This window comes from Biomphalaria glabrata, chromosome 2 (genome assembly GCF_947242115.1).
Source record: "Biomphalaria glabrata chromosome 2, xgBioGlab47.1, whole genome shotgun sequence".
NCBI lineage: Eukaryota > Metazoa > Mollusca > Gastropoda > Planorbidae > Biomphalaria > Biomphalaria glabrata.
In genome coordinates this window covers 4,774,055-4,790,588 of record NC_074712.1, presented here as the reverse complement: position 1 = coordinate 4,790,588, position 16,534 = coordinate 4,774,055, and positions in this window count along the sequence as shown.

The window sequence follows — 16,534 nt, the reverse complement described above, 5'->3', positions numbered from 1 at the left end:
TATATGAAGAAACCCTCCATAGTGACAACAACCAAGAAATATACCAACTATATGAAGAAACCCTCCATAGTGACAACAACCAAGAAATATACCAGCTATATGAAGAAACCCTCCATAGTGACAACAACCAAGAAATATACCAGCTATATGAAGAAACCAACCATAGTGACAACATCAAGAAATATACCAGCTATATGAAGAAACCCTCCATAGTGACAACAACCAAGAAATATATCAGCTATATGAAGAAACCCTCCATAGTGACAACAACCAAGAAATATACCAGCTATATGAAGAAACCCTCCATAGTGACAACAACCAAGAAATATACCAGCTATATGAAGAAACCCTCCATAGTGACAACAACCAAGAAATATACCAGCTATATGAAGAAACCCTCCATAGTGACAACAACCAAGAAATATACCAGCTATATGAAGAAACCCTCCACAGTGACAACAACCAAGAAATATAGCAGCTATATGAAGAAACCCTCCATAGTGACAACAACCAAGAAATATACCAGCTATATGAAGAAACCCTCCATAGTGACAACAACCATGAAATATACCAGATACTCCATAGTGACAACAACCAAGAAATATACCAGCTACTCCACAGTGACAACAACCAAGAAATATACCAGCTATATGAAGAAACCCTCCATAGTGACGGAAAAAAATGGAACAGATTACGTTGGGGCAGGTCACCTCGAAAGAATGCCAGAGAACAGTGGAGCAAAGATTGTTCACCGGTGTCATGGATGAATGTCAGTATGTGTATTTAATCTATTTTTACTTATATATGTTAGTTGGTAAGTATGAGCGATTGACCGGAAGTGAGCTAATTGAAAAAAAGGAGAAGTGACCAGAGTGTGATACGTGCCATGAAGTAAAATAATGTTTCTGTGTTTTGATCAAGTTGTTTAAGTGTTTGATGTCATTACAGCTGAACCCAGGGACACCTAGACATGGACAGAAAGTAATTTTGTTTCTAGAGAGCTATTGGAAGACAAATATAGTTGAAAGCTGTTGCATATATTTGGAGGTATATTTGGTTCTAGGTAGTTGAGTTAGTCTTGGAAGGCATTAGGCAGAACTGTGGTTATTTGATTTAATTACAGTTGAACCCAATGACGTGTAAAGATAGTAAGGTAGTTTCTAGAAAGCTATTGAAATATAGTTATAGTAGAAAGCTGTAGAAACCGGCAAATGGCAGACCACGAGCAAGGTGGCAGACCTACAACCATTAAAAGTCCGGGCATCAAGACCTAAAGCACAGGATGAATCAGAAGTGAGAGATGTGCTAGAGCAGGCCAAGGCCCTCCAGAGGCTGTAGAGCCACTGGGATGGATGGATGGTTGAATAAATAAAAAGATGTACACGAAATGTTTGCATGTGTAGAAGACTACAAGTTCCAGTTTACATGCCTTGTAAAAGCACTAGCTAGGCAGTTAAGAAAGAATTATTTTTGGCATAACTCACCGGAACGACGTCTTGGTATATGTAAGCGGTGGAGACAAATAGAAACAAATTAATAGACAATCATCAGCTCCTTCAAGTAGGAATTGATTGAAAAAAAAAAGAACAGAACTTGTTTTCATGTCATTTAAAATCGAAATGTCAGTGTGTTTGTCAAACTTGTAGATTCATTGATTTGATCGTGAGCTTCTCTCTCCGTATATTTCCTTGGGATCGATAGTTTTTGGGATCGATAGTTCTTGGGATCAATAGTTGTTTTATTTATTTTTTTTTATTTTTTTTACAAATCAGAGACAATTGAAGAGCCTTTGATTGAGACCATTCGTTATAGCGGCCTTAAAGCTGACCTGCAACGTCACAACCTGTGGACAGTTTAGACCAATAGCTTGTGGCTACGTCGTACAGACCCATGACGAGCTATTGGTGTAAACTGCCCACAGATTGTGACGTTGCAGGTCAGTTCTCGGGCCTTCTGTAACGATTGGCCATGGTTTGATGCTGTCTCGCAGATCGAGGATCCAAACTTAAGCCCTGTATTACAGACGTCCACTTCGAGTCCACGAATAGTTGATCCAGATGTCTTGTTATGTTTACTATACCTTGCTTTTGTAGCATTATTGATATAGGTGTAGAGGTTTTTATATTAGTTTGTGTGATAACACTAACTCTATTAGTAATCTTTTTTTTATAAATCGGCTTTTACTAAAGAACATTTAATTCCTTAATCATGGTCCTAAGCACAATGCGCCTCTTAGCACCATCGTTGCTACAGCACTGGCTGTGGGCCACAATAGTTGTGAGCCCGTGATCATTGGTCCCCTTTATCTTATTATCTTATATAATACAGACGTTACTTCGAAAAAGAAGATAATTACGTCTTACGCGTCATGCATTTATACATGCATATTAAAACCAATGAACTAAATTCTGCCAAGTCATTGGTTTTCCTGGCTAGCTTAGGCAACCCTCTTTTAATGGTACGCCACTGGAGTTTGGTAATAGGCAATGAGTTATTTGATACCTGATTCAGTTCTAGATAATTACATGGATATCTAGTTTGGTAATAGGCAATGAATTATTTGATACCTGATTCAGTTCTAGATAATTAGATGGATATGTATTCATGTAGTGTGGTTCAATGTGTTTTTTTATTTTTTATTTTTTTAATTAGGGATCTCCGCCGTGGAATAAAAGAACGGACTACACTAATTGACTGAGATTAGATTCTGTTCGGAAGACGAAATACTCTAATCTAATTCTAATAGATTGTGTTCATAGACAAACTGTAATAATGTCGCTTATTAGATCAACGTAATATTGTATCTCCTTTATTAAAAATGAAACATAAGATGTATAGCTTTTTTTTTCGCGTTAAGTAATGTCCTCTTTATTTTTGCCTTTTTTTTTTTGTTAAAAAGCTTATCAGAAACTAACATTAGGTTCAAGTGTTCACTCAGTACGCAGAATACAACATTGATATCTAGAGCAAACTAACTTTTACCTTTGATTTTAGCACTACCAATAGTAAAAAGATTAAAAGTCAAATAGCAATTGCACTTAAAACACTGAATCATAATCTTGAATTACAAAAACAAAGCCTAATAAAATATATCAGAAAGATACGAATATAAAACTACATTTCTTATGCCATAGTAGGACAAAGAGATTCTTCTTTCCTAGTTTTATTAGAGTATGGATCGAGTTGCCTGAATAATACAGGAAAAGTAATTAAGCTTATACCACCACTTCAGTCAAGTACAATTTCTTTACGTTGTTCGAGATACCAAAACAAAATAATGAGTTAACAATTGCTAGTTAAATTGGTTAGTTTTTTTTTTTAAATTGATTTTTTGTGTCGTCAGGTAAAAGAAATAATTGTGCGAAATTTCAGCTTGATCAGAGATTGGTTGTGGGAGAAATCACGTGTACAAACTTTTTACCAAACAGAGTGAGTTGATATAAGTTTTGTAACAAGAAAAAAAAAAAAATGTAAAAATAAAACATAAAAAAAAAAAATAAAAAAAAATGTTAAAAAAAGTAACAAAAAACTTTAAAAAGAAAAAAAAAAAAAAAAAAACGAAAAAAAAAAAAGAAAAGAAAAGAAAAAACAACAAAAAAGAAATTTAAAAAAAAAAATTACGAAAAAAAAAAGAAGTAAAAAAAAAACACACAAAGAAAAAAACGTAACAAAAAAAAAACTTTAAAAGATTAAAAAACAAAAAAGTAAAAAAAACAAAATGTAAAAAAAAAACGTTAAAAAGATTGCAAAAATAAACTATAAAGAATAAGTAAAAAAAAAACTTAAAAAAAAAAAGCGTAAAAAAAAAGTAACAAAAAAATGTATAAAAAAAAACTTTTAAAAAACTAAACGTAAAAAAAATAAAAAGTAAAAAACATTAAAAAAAATAAAATAAAAAAGACGTACAAAAAAATGTAACAAAAAATAAAACGTTAAACAAAAATATAAAAAAAAATGTTAAAAAAAAAAAAAAAAAAAAGAGAACGTAAAAAAAAAAATTAAAAAAAAAAATTAAAAAAAAAAAAACGTAAAAGAAAAACATTAAAAAAATTGTAAAAATAAACTAAAAAGAAAAAGTAGAAACAAAAACGGAAAGAAAAATTGTAAAAAAAAAGTAAAAAACAAAAACGGAAAAAAAAAGCGTTAAAAAAAAAGCATACAAAAAAAAAAGTAAAAAAAAAAAAGTAAAAAAAAATCATTAAAAAAAACTTTTAAAAAATAAACCTAAAAAATATAAAAAGTAAAAAACATAAAAAAAAAAATTAAAAAAAAACGTAAAAAAAAAAGTAAAAAAAAATAAAATGTTTAAAAAAACAAAAAAAAAATAAATAAATAAATGTAGAAAAAAAACAAAAAAAAAAGAAAGAAAAAAAACGTAAAAAAAAAATTAAGAAAAAATAACGGGAAAAAAAAAAAACACAATGGAAAAAATAACGGAAAAAGAAAAACGAAAAAAAAAAAGTAAAACTACAAAACGAAAAAAAAATATGAAAAAAAATAACGGAAAAAAAAGTAAAAAAAAAACACAACGTAAAAATAACGGAACAAGTAAAACGTAAAAAAAAAAACTTATTAAAAAATCGTAAAAATAAACTAAAAAAAAAAAAGTAAAAGAAAAACGTACAAAAAAATAAAAAATAAAAAAAAAATGAAAAGTGAAAAAAAAGTAAAAAAACCTAAAAAAGAAAAGGAAAAAAAATGTAAAAAAAAAAAAGATAAAAAAAAAACGAAAAAAAACACGTATAAAAAACAAACGTTTAAAAGAAAAAAAAAGCTATATATATGTTTGGGTCAGTCATATAATTTGTGAGGCGCGATGGCTGAATGATAAAGCGCTTGCCTTCCGAACCGGGGTCTGGGGGTTAAAATCCTGGTGAAGAATGGTATATTTAATTTTGGGATCTTCGGGTGCCTGTATTTCCACCCATCTCTAATGAGTACCTGACATTAGTTGAGGGAAAGTAAATGCGTTGGTGGATGTGCTGGCCACATGACACCCTCGTTATCCGTAGGCCACAGAAACAGATGACCTTTACATTATCTGTCCTATAGACCACATGGTCTGAAAGGGGAACTTTGGTTTAATTTTAGCAATAGTTAATTAACTATTTTATTTATATTTTAATTGATTCTTGTTTTTTCAGGTAAATCAAATAATTGTGGAAAGTCTCTGATTGATCCAAGCTTGGGTGTCGGAGAAATAAAGTGTACAAACTTTTGACTAGACTGATAGACAGACAGAGCGAGTGCATATAAACTTTGTAAAATGAGATTTAAACAATATTTACAAAATTAGGTTTTTGACTAAGTTCACTAATACATCTCTTCTGGCCATGCTAGCTGACAGTATCACATTATAGTCAACTATTAAATGTTTATATGGTTACGACCCGAGCATGCTACCATGCCTCATAGTGGCGCCCGGGTGGAAACAATCGTAGGAGGAAACGATTAGGTTAAAGGGTAGCAAAACAAGACTCCCGTGGGGGGGTGCCTAAAGGGGTGCGAGAGCATCATCATTGCACTGCGAGGAGTTGTAAAAAAGCTCCCACAACCTTGTCACAATCCAGACGCTGTTCCTCAAGGAGCCGTTACATAAACGGTTAGCTTGGTATAGAAAATGGCGGGGGTCTTAGTATATGCGGCTTCTTGCTGCGAGTCTGACCCACCAGTCAGGCCAGTGAGAGGGAGCTCTTGTTCACTTTTGTTAGCCTAGAGTTCCAAGAGCCGAAGCCTCAACTCTACCTGACAGTTTCAAGAAGAAGAAGAAGAAGAATATGGTTACGAAGTGATAGTGAATGCATTGTTATTAGTTTCTGGTGAGTGAAACTATTTAGATTTCTTGATTGGTCAGATTTGAGCTGTAATCCAAGAAGGTCCAATTAGGTGTCAGAAGTAAACTATGTAAATTCATGGCCAAGCGTTTGAGCGATTCTCCTGGCGTAGTTCAATGGAAACAGATACCCATTCACATTCTCTCTCACCACCAAGATTTATGTGGCAACAAAGCCATCTTTTAACTCTTTTTAGCGATTCAGCCTTTTAATCTTTCACTGATCTTCATTTTTTCCAGGCAATATTTCTCTATAGTTTTATCAATAAATGAACACAATTCAACCAACTTATAAAAGCTGAAAGATGTCGCTAGGATAGTAGACCTACAGTCCAACATTCCACCAGGGCCGCCTTAAAAATTGCGGGGTCTAATTTAACAGATGCTTGAGAGGTTGTTCCTTCTTCTGTTTTAATGAAGCAACTAGACTGACTGAATAGGTGTCATAGGATCTGGACGAATTTTTCTGGGATGCTGTATTCAAATGGGATCTCGTCCGGTCAGGTACATAATCTATTATACCTGCTAGTTGTCTACACCTATAGTTGTATGCAAAGCAATCTATACTTTTATGTGCGTCTCGTAATAGTTGTTTATAATTTGGAGCACTTTAAGAACATGGAGGAATTTTCAAGCTTTTTTTTTTCTACAAGTACAAGTTAATAAAGGTCACTAGTATTTTTAGCATCGAGACAGGTGTGAGACAGGGGTGCATGCTAAACGCATGATTAACATAAGGTATACTGCAAGTAGTCTTTAAATATAAGAGACATTGATAAAAACAAGTGCAGCTGAAGGATAAGTAAGAAGACATATTACCAGTTATAATTCTCGCGTGTCTGTGATAGTTTGCCTCCCCCCCCCCCTTTTTTTTAAATAGACCAATGATGCCTAACCTTATTCGGTATGCGGGTCATTTTAGTTTCTTAGTTAGGGGAGACGACTCCAGGACTGAAAGGTGGTGTTATTGTGGTGAGTTAGATTTTGTTAAAGAATATTATTACTAAAGTCTACTACATTTATTTAAACATATGTCCACTTAATTCTGTCTTTTCGTCCAATAAAAGCTATATTTAATATCGTTCACAAAGAAGTTACTCAAGTCATTTCAAGTTTATTAGTTTCAGATATAATACGTCTAAAGCAGATTGGTTGTCCACCAGCAGTTTAGTTGTCCTACAGCAGTTTAGTTGTTCACCAGCAGTTTAGTTGTACACCAGCAGATTAGTTGTCCTACAGCAGTTTAGTTGTCCACCAGCAGTTTAGTTGTCCATCAGCAGTTTAGTTGTCCTCCAGCAGTTTAGTTGTCTACCAGCAGTTTAGTTGTCTACCAGCAGTTTAGTTTTCTACCAGCAGTTTAGTTTTCTACAAGCAGTTTAATTGTCCACCAGCAGTTTAGTTGTCCTCCAGCAGTTTAGTTGTCCTCCAGCAGTTTAGTTGTCCTCCAGCAGTTTAGTTGTTTACCAGCAGTTTAGTTGTCCTCTAGCAGTTTAGTTGTCCTCCAGCAGTTTAGTTGTCCTCCAGCAGTTTAGTTTTCCTCCAGAAGTTTAGTTGTTTACCAGCAGTTTAGTTGTTTACCAGCAGTTTAGTTTTCCTCCAGAAGTTTAGTTGTTTACCAGCAGTTTAGTTGTTTACCAGCAGTTTAGTTGTCCACTAGCAGTTTAGTTGTCCTCCAGCAGTTTAGTTGTCCTCCAGCAGTTTAGTTTTCCTCCAGAAGTTTAGTTGTTTACCAGCAGTTTAATTGTTTACCAGCAGTTTAGTTGTTTACCAGCAGTTTAGTTGTCCTCCAGCAGTTTAGTTGTCTACCAGAAGTTTAGTTGTTTACCAGCAGTTTAGTTGTTTACCAGCAGTTTAGTTGTTTACCAGCAGTTTAGTTGTCCTCCAGCAGTTTAGTTGTCTACCAGCAGTTTAGTTGTCCTCCAGCAGTTTAGTTGTCTACCAGCAGTTTAGTTGTCCTCCAGCAGTTTAGTTGTCTACCAGCAGTTTAGTTTTCTACAAGCAGTTTAATTGTCCTCCAGCAGTTTAGTTGTCTACCAGCAGTTTAGTTGTCCTCCAGCAGTTTAGTTGTCTACCAGCAGTTTAGTTTTCTACAAGCAGTTTAATTGTCCTCCAGCAGTTTAGTTGTCCTCCAGCAGTTTAGTTGTCTACCAGCAGTTTAGTTTTCTACAAGCAGTTTAATTGTCCTCCAGCAGTTTAGTTGTCCTCCAGCAGTTTAGTTGTCCTCCAGCAGTTTAGTTGTCCACCAGCAGTTTAGTTGTCCACCAGCAGTTTAGTTGTCCACTAGCGGTTTAGTTGTCCTCCAGCACTTTAGTTGTCCTCCAGCACTTTAGTTGTCCTCCAGCAGTTTAGTTGTCCTCCAGCAGTTTAGTTGTCCTCCAGCAGTTTAGTTGTCCTCCAGCAGTTTAGTTGTCTACCAGCAGTTTAGTTGTCTACCAATAGTTTAGTTGTCCTCCAGCAGTTTAGTTGTTTACCAGAAGTTTAGTTGTCCTCCAGCACTTTAGTTGTCCACCAGCAGTTTAGTTGTCCTCCAGCACTTTAGTTGTCCTCCAGCACTTTAGTTGTCCACCAGCAGTTTAGTTGTCCTCCAGCACTTTAGTTGTCCTCCAGCACTTTAGTTGTCCACCAGCAGTTTAGTTGTCCACTAGCAGTTTAGTTGTCCTCCAGCACTTTAGTTGTCCTCCAGCACTTTAGTTGTCCACCAGCAGTCCTCCAGCACTTTAGTTGTCCTCCAGCACTTTAGTTGTCCACCAGCAGTTTAGTTGTCCACCAGCAGTTTAGTTGTCCTCCAGCACTTTAGTTGTCCTCCAGCACTTTAGTTGTCCACCAGCAGTTTAGTTGTCCACTAGCAGTTTAGTTGTCCTCCAGCACTTTAGTTGTCCTCCAGCACTTTAGTTGTCCACCAGCAGTTTAGTTGTCCACCAGCAGTTTAGTTGTCCTCCAGCACTTTAGTTGTCCTCCTGCACTTTAGTTGTCCTCCAGCAGTTTAGTGCTACAAGCCCAAAGACCGGCAATAAAAATTTGGAGTTTGTGTTTCAGTAAAAAAAAATTGACAACGTTCTGAAGCACTGCTAAAAATACCAAACGCTCAGGCAACTTACAGTACGCTTACTGGGTAATTTTGGATTAGCTGTTTCTAAGCTACAATTTAACATACCCACTCGATCAACACTGATCATTGTTGTACCTGATAAATTGTGTTTAAATATTTGGAATGATCTTTTTAAGATCTAACAACAGAGGAGAAATCTGTAACATCCCACATCACCTCACATCACATCATTCCACATTATCTCACACCTTATCATCTCCAATCACATCATCTCTCATCACATCATCTCACATCACATCATCTCAAATCACATTACCTCACAACAGATCACCTCACATCAATCCAGATCTCTCCACATCACCTATTATCAACTCACACCAACCCACATCATCCCACATCACCTCACATCAACTCACTTTATCTTACATAACCCCCACATCACCTAAAATCATCTAAGTTCACCTCACATCACCTCATATCAACCAACTTCATCTCACATCAACTCACACCAACCTAACATCACCCCCACTTCAACTTAAATCACATTAGATCACCCCCACATCCCTTACATCCCATCACATAAACCTACATCACCTCACATCACATCAACCAACATCGACCCACATCACCAACATATCACTTCAAATCGCCTCTATTCACTTCACATTACCCAACATTACCTCACCTCACATCAACCCACATCACCTCACCACAACTTGCATCACATTACCCCACGTCACATCACCTATCACCTCACATTACCTCAAATCACCTCACATCATTTCACACTATCTCTCGATGAATTGCGAGATTTAAATGTTAATTACAAAAACTAATTACTTATTGTAATCGATAAGCAAATGAAATGTTATAGCGGACTGGGTCATAACTGTTAACATAAAAGTAATAGATAGATATCAAATTTATTAAATCTCCAACTTAATATATAAGCTTTGTACCCATTTTCTTATAAGCACTGGAATTATAGTACTGTCTTTTTTATTCAACAATGTGTAGACTGATGGAAAGTTTATAATATATCTTTTAAGTTCATATTTCTTTGTTTTATATCAGCGGCAACATGAGTACCAGCGGTCTTCAACATGCCCTGGGTGGCATTTTTGTGAAATTTGGGGGCAGTGGGAGCCAATGTGGCGGTAGTGGGTCGCTGGGCATAATAGAAGGCGGTAAAGGGGGAGCTGGGCATATAGGGGGAAAAATAAACTAAACTAAAGGTCACTAAACCATAACAAATTATGGTTAGCTTGCTTCTAATTTAAGAACAGAAACATCGTTAGAAATTGAGTTCGGGAATCCCATATTCTATGTTTAAATTCTTACTCCGTTGTTGTAACGGAGGGCTTCTATTGTCCTTGTATCTTGTGTGCGTAAGCGTTTATGATTTGCTAAACAAACTATGTAATACGCCTTTTAGATTATAGTTTATTTTATCTACATACTGTTATAAATCTAAGGAAGACAACTCAACGAAAGGTAGGAGGAAATAATAACCGATGTATTTATTATAAGCTATCATTAAATAGTTAGACTTCGACTTCTACTATCAAATCACAGAGAGTAATGTCTTAACTCTTTCTCTCCGAATTGACGATGCCAACGTTGATTTGACCCATTAAACTAAATTGATTTTTAGATCTATAAAAAGGACATGTATTCCCCTGTAATTCGATACCAAATATAACATTTTCTGACAACAAACACAAAAGTTATAGACGTTTAATCATAAAATGGTAGTGAAATACAAATGAGCAAAATGAATAATTCTATCGGAAGGAGGGCAATAATTACGGAGAGAAAGAGTTAAGTTCTAAGTCCTACTTAATATTAGAACATACCGCCGACACCACACTTCCTAGTGTCGCTCCAGGTCTTCCAAACAGTTACCTAGTATCACACAGGACGGAACTTAGCCCCAGACTGTTCAGACTCCCATAACTTCAGCCGGATCTACAACAGTCCTCTATCCTGTCTAAGCAAGTCTTCTGCTACTTGTGTAGAATGGCGCTCTGATGCGCACCATCATAGTGGCTCGGAAGCGGAGATACAACAATATGTTAATGTATTGAAATTTAAATGTTGATTTAAAAAAATAGAATAGAATAATTTAACCTTTTTTAAAACAAAAAAACATTGACAAAGTGTTGTTACGAAAATTCGCTGCTATGTAAAGGAGTATTTTACTTTTGAAGGAAGGCATTTTCAGATGCGGTTATGAAACCAAATCGGCTTCACGAATGTATAGCAATTTCCAAAAATAATTTCATAATATTCATGAACAATTATGAAAAATTTAATATTAAAAAATATTAAAAACAAAAACAAAAAAAAACCGTCAAAGCATGATATGTTTTAGTGGCCTCATAGTCTTATGATATTGTTTGAAATTTAATAAAAACTAAAATTAAAATTTTTAAAACTTACCTGTGACACACATTTTTTTTTGTTAGTGATGAAAGATTATTTCAAAATTGACTAGTTATGTAGCTTATGAGGACATATAGGGAATCATCAGTGGTTGCACGCTACAATGGCTTCATAAGTATTATAGAATAAGAAACAGATCTATTCACTATTCACCTTATGAGTTATGACACATACGCAATTTTGACCGCATTTTCATTTCTATTTGAATCTAATTATAAAAATTGTAAATAAAATACAAGCCAATGCCGAAAATAAACTAATCTTTCAACAGTTTTGTGAAACAAATGATAAGCAACAAGTTAAACTTCTTGATGGAATGTTATAGGGTGGGAAGAGTTGTGCCACTGGCGGATCCAGGGGGCGGGGGCGGTAGGGGCGATCGCCCCCCCCCCCACTAGGCCGACCCTTCGGGGGGGGGCGGACGAATTTTAGTATAGAATTCACACAATTTGTATACGAATTCATTACTGATGTTAATAATATATACTAATTATTTATATTTCAACCTATTTTTAGATTATTTCGCCCCCCCCTCTAGTATGTTGGCCAATTTGGTGGGGTCGGGAGGGGGCGATGGTATCATCCCGCCCCCCCCCCCCGCCCCATAAACTTTCGAGTGGGGGGGGGCGGTCCAATTTCTTTGTAGAAATCACAGCTTGCTAACAGAATCAATTAAATATCTATGTCATTAAAACTTGTTATTGATATTTTAACCGATCTTTGTATTATGTCGTTCCCTGTTTGCCGATTTATCTCTACTGCCTTTCCCACCTAAACCTTTTGAGGGGGGGGGCGGACCTAATTTAATGGGGAAATCATAGTTTGTGAACAAAATTAGTTGAATTAAAATATAGATTTATATTATGTCGTTCGCCTTCTGGTATCTTGGCCCTTTCGGTGAGATTGGGGGGGGGGGGGCGATTGCATGTACTGGCCTCCCCACTCTAGCCCTTTGAGTGGGGGTGGTACTATTTTTATGGAGAATCATAGTTTGTGAACAAAATTAGTTGAATATCTATATAATATAAACTACGTATTGATATGTGAACCCATTGTATATTATGTCGTACCACACTCTAATCTCAAATTTTATCATTAGTAAATTTAAATGAAAAAGGGTTGTACCAGGTGGGAGGGGCGATTCATGCAATCGCATTTCGCCCATCGGACAAACCAATACTTTTTCTTTTTGTATTACAGTTAAGAAATTACAAAATAAAAACATCTGTCACTAATATAATTTATATATACTATAAATTAAAATCTTATATCGAGTCGCCCCACCCCTATTCTTTAATGCCAAATGCAATCTTTAGCAGAAATTATTAAAGAAGCGAGGATTAATTGTTTTCACTCTACCGCCCCTTCCATTTCCAGACAGAGTTTATGTAATTTCACATGAATTTATCATAATTATTTTAAGAAAGACTTTGCATTCGAAAAGTTAGAATTCAAACGAAATTTTTCAGAATAAGAGTCACGATTGAGATGAGTTCTAAACCCAAATGGCGTATTCATAGTCGCCTTTTTCTAACCTTTACTCAATCTGATATTTATCTAGTTAAATAAATTTGGGACTATAACTCACAATTTATACTTTGATTTTATTGAATATTATTTATCGAATATTTTTTTTTCGGCGGAGATCCTCAAAGCCAAAATCTAAATATGTGGGGTATCTTATCTTTTCAAGGAACAAATCAGTTTTATTTGCAATGTATTAAGGGCCTATAAATTCATGTTAGAATATTTTTCAAGTACAACATTATTCAAAAGGTCCTTTTTTAATAGTATGAATAATGAGTTTTAGGTCAGGAGAATACGTTTCTTCTGTGAAGTATGCAAGAAAATGCTTCGCCCCGAACTCCATTGATGAATAATTAGCTGTAGATGTCAGGAGAATGCGTTAATGCAATGAAGAATGCAAGAAAACACTTTTGGCGTCAGGGCTTCGCCCCGAACTTCATTAACAAATAATTAGTTGTAGATGTCAGGAGAATGCGTTACTGCAGTGAAGTATGCAAGAAAACGCTTTTGTCGTCGGGCTTCGCCCCGAACTCTATTGATGAATAATGAGCTGTAAATGTCAGGAGAATACTTTTCTGCAGTGAAAAATGAAAGAAAACGCTTTTGTCGTCGGGGCTTCGCCCCGAACCCCACTTGGGAAACTTATAGTACTGCCTCAGTTGTTTTGTTTTTCGCCAAAGGTTGAGAAATGCTGCCTTTTAAAAATTCTCATATATATATATATATATATATGCTTTACGCAAGTTTATGCACAGGGTTAGGGTTTACTGGGCATTAGGGTTAGGGTTTGGAAAAAAATCGCCCCCCCCACTCAAGTTCTGGATCCGCCAGTGAGTTGTGCCCATGCATAGGGGACACTACTCTTGTAGCCAAGATGGATACCAGTTGTTTGTTGTGATCTGAAAGTGTTGTTATTTCAACTTTGTTTCTATTCAAGTATCTATCGTAACATGGTGGCAGCAGTGTACACATCTAAGAAAGGTAAACGATAACTTAGAGAAACTTAAAGAAAATATAAGAAATCAGTAGCTAAAATGGCAACTGCTATCAGATATTTCCCAGGACTGCAACATCTATTGCAAACAGGCACTATGGCGGCCAATTGGAAAAGATTCAGAAGAGACTGGGATAACTATGAAAAGGCCACGAAACTCACAACAGAGACAGAAGATATACGTGTAGCAACACTAATGACCATAATTGGAAGTGAGGTAGCAGACGTGTTTGATTCACTTAGAAAAGGGCAGGAGACAAAGGTAAATGAAGTTTTGAATAGTTTTGAAAATATTATCAACACTCAGGAAAATGGAACTCATTTATTATCAACACTGAGGAAAATGGAACCCATTCACATAAATGAAGATCGATTTATTGCCAAAGTTGAAGCCACAGGGAACAATCATCAAAACATTGACACACTCGGTGACTTGGGCGTGGCTACATTGAAAATAGACAAAACAGTGAAGCCCAAAGTCTTACCATGTAGAAGAATTCCTATAGCATTAAAAGAGAAAGTCAGAGCCGAACTAAACTCATTAGTTCAACGAGGAATTCTGGAAAGAATAACTGAGCCCACAGAGTGGGTTAGTCAAATGGCATTGGTAGAGAAATCAGATGGCAGTATTAGAATCTGCATCGATCCTCAACCCTTGAACAAGGCACTACTGAGGGAGCATTACAACCTAACAACACTAGAAGATATTTTGGCTGAAATGGGTAACGCCAAGATATTTAGCAAAGTCGACATTCAGGAAGCTTTTTGGCATATCAAACTAGACCCGGACTCATCAGGTTTCACTGCAATGACGACTCCATTCTGTAGGTACAAATGGAATAGAATTTCTTTTGGTCTCAAAATAAGCTCGGAAGTTTTTCAAAGACATTAATTTTGAATGGTGCGTTGGAGGGACTAACAGGATGTTTTAACGTGGTGGATGATATAGTCGTAATTGGCAAGAGGCTCGCAAATTCATGATAAAAGCCTATCAAAATTACTCAATAGGCTAAAGGAAAAGATCATCAGGCTAAATGAAAAGATCATCAGGCTAAATGAAAAGATCATCAGGCTAAAGGAAAAGATCATCAGGCTAAATGAAAAGATCATCAGGCTAAATGAAAAGAAATCAGTATTCCAAAAATCAGAAATTGTGTTTCTGGGACACATTATTTCCCAGTCAGGAATAAAACCAGACCCCAACAAGGTGAGAGCCATAACAAATTAAAAAGCCCTTGAAGACATTACATCGGTTCGGAGATTTTGTGGAATGATACAATATCTGTCAAAATTCATTCCAGGTCTTTCAGCAGACCTACAGCCATAAACAGAACTGACCGAGAAAAACAAGCTATTCGAGTAGTCGAATGACTGTGACAAAGCATTTTATAGTGTCAAACAGAAGATATGTAATCATAGAACCCTAAGTTATTTCGACCCGGAGAAGACAGTTACTATTCAGGCGTACAGCAGTCAAAATGGCCTAGGAGCTGTACTATTACAAGATGACAAACCCATAGCATACACATCAAGATCACTCACAGAGCCTCAGAAAAAGTGGGCTCAAATCGAAATTGAACCTTTAGATGTAGTAGTAGCTCTAGAAAAATTTGACCAGTACACGTACGGCAGAACAATAATAATACAGAATAATCATAAACCATTTAAAAATATACTCAATAAACCCCTCAGTTGTGCACCTAAAAGGCTTCAAAGTTTAAAGATGCGTTTCTACCCATACGATGTTCAGTACCAGTATACTAAAGGAAACAGATTACAGATTGCCGACACGCTAAGCAGAGATCCTTTGCCAGAGCAGGAAGATATTGCTGACACCTCCATCAACACTGTAGGACTGGCCTTCCCAGATATAATGTTAAATAAAGTTAGAGCTGCAGTCAAAATAGACAATGAGATGCAGATGTTGAAGCAGTACATACCAAACGGTTGGCCAGACAAGCATCACATTGTACCGAATCAGAAACCCCATTAGAATAGTAAAACAGTGAACATAGGAGGCACATATCAGAGCTGCACTGAAATGTTTTAGCAAAATTTCAAAACCGTGGTCGACAATGGAATTACTTGTTAGCTGTTCCATCATCATACGTAGTTAACCTAGATGTAGCTTTACTTTGGCTCATTTAAAGCTTGACATTTGTAATATTGTCAGACTGCAGGAGGCACAAGGTTTCCATTAGCTTTATTTCATTTTGTAGTGAATTATATTTGAATTATAAATAAAAAATAAATTCACAATTCGTCACCGAGCTATATTTTGATGCTGTGATATTACTGTTGGTTTATCGATATAGGCGTGGTGGTGACATTGGGTTCATATTATAATGCCATCATACTTCACTTGCACAGAATAAGGAAATGACACTTGATGTAGCAGACACAAACAATAAGTTTAATATAAGCAATAACACCACATAGTGAATATGATACACTATTCAATTCAGGAATGATCAGTATTAATTCTCTATAGAAATATGGCAAATATAGTAATAACTTAGTAACTATTCTTACTCCTTCTACCAACTGTCTGACACTAAGTAACTACCAACTCTTTCTCTCAACTGTCTATAACCAACTCCTTCAAGTAACTAACAACTCTTTCTCTCAACTGTCTATAACCAACTCCTTCAAGTAACTAACTCAACTGACTATATCAAGTGACTAT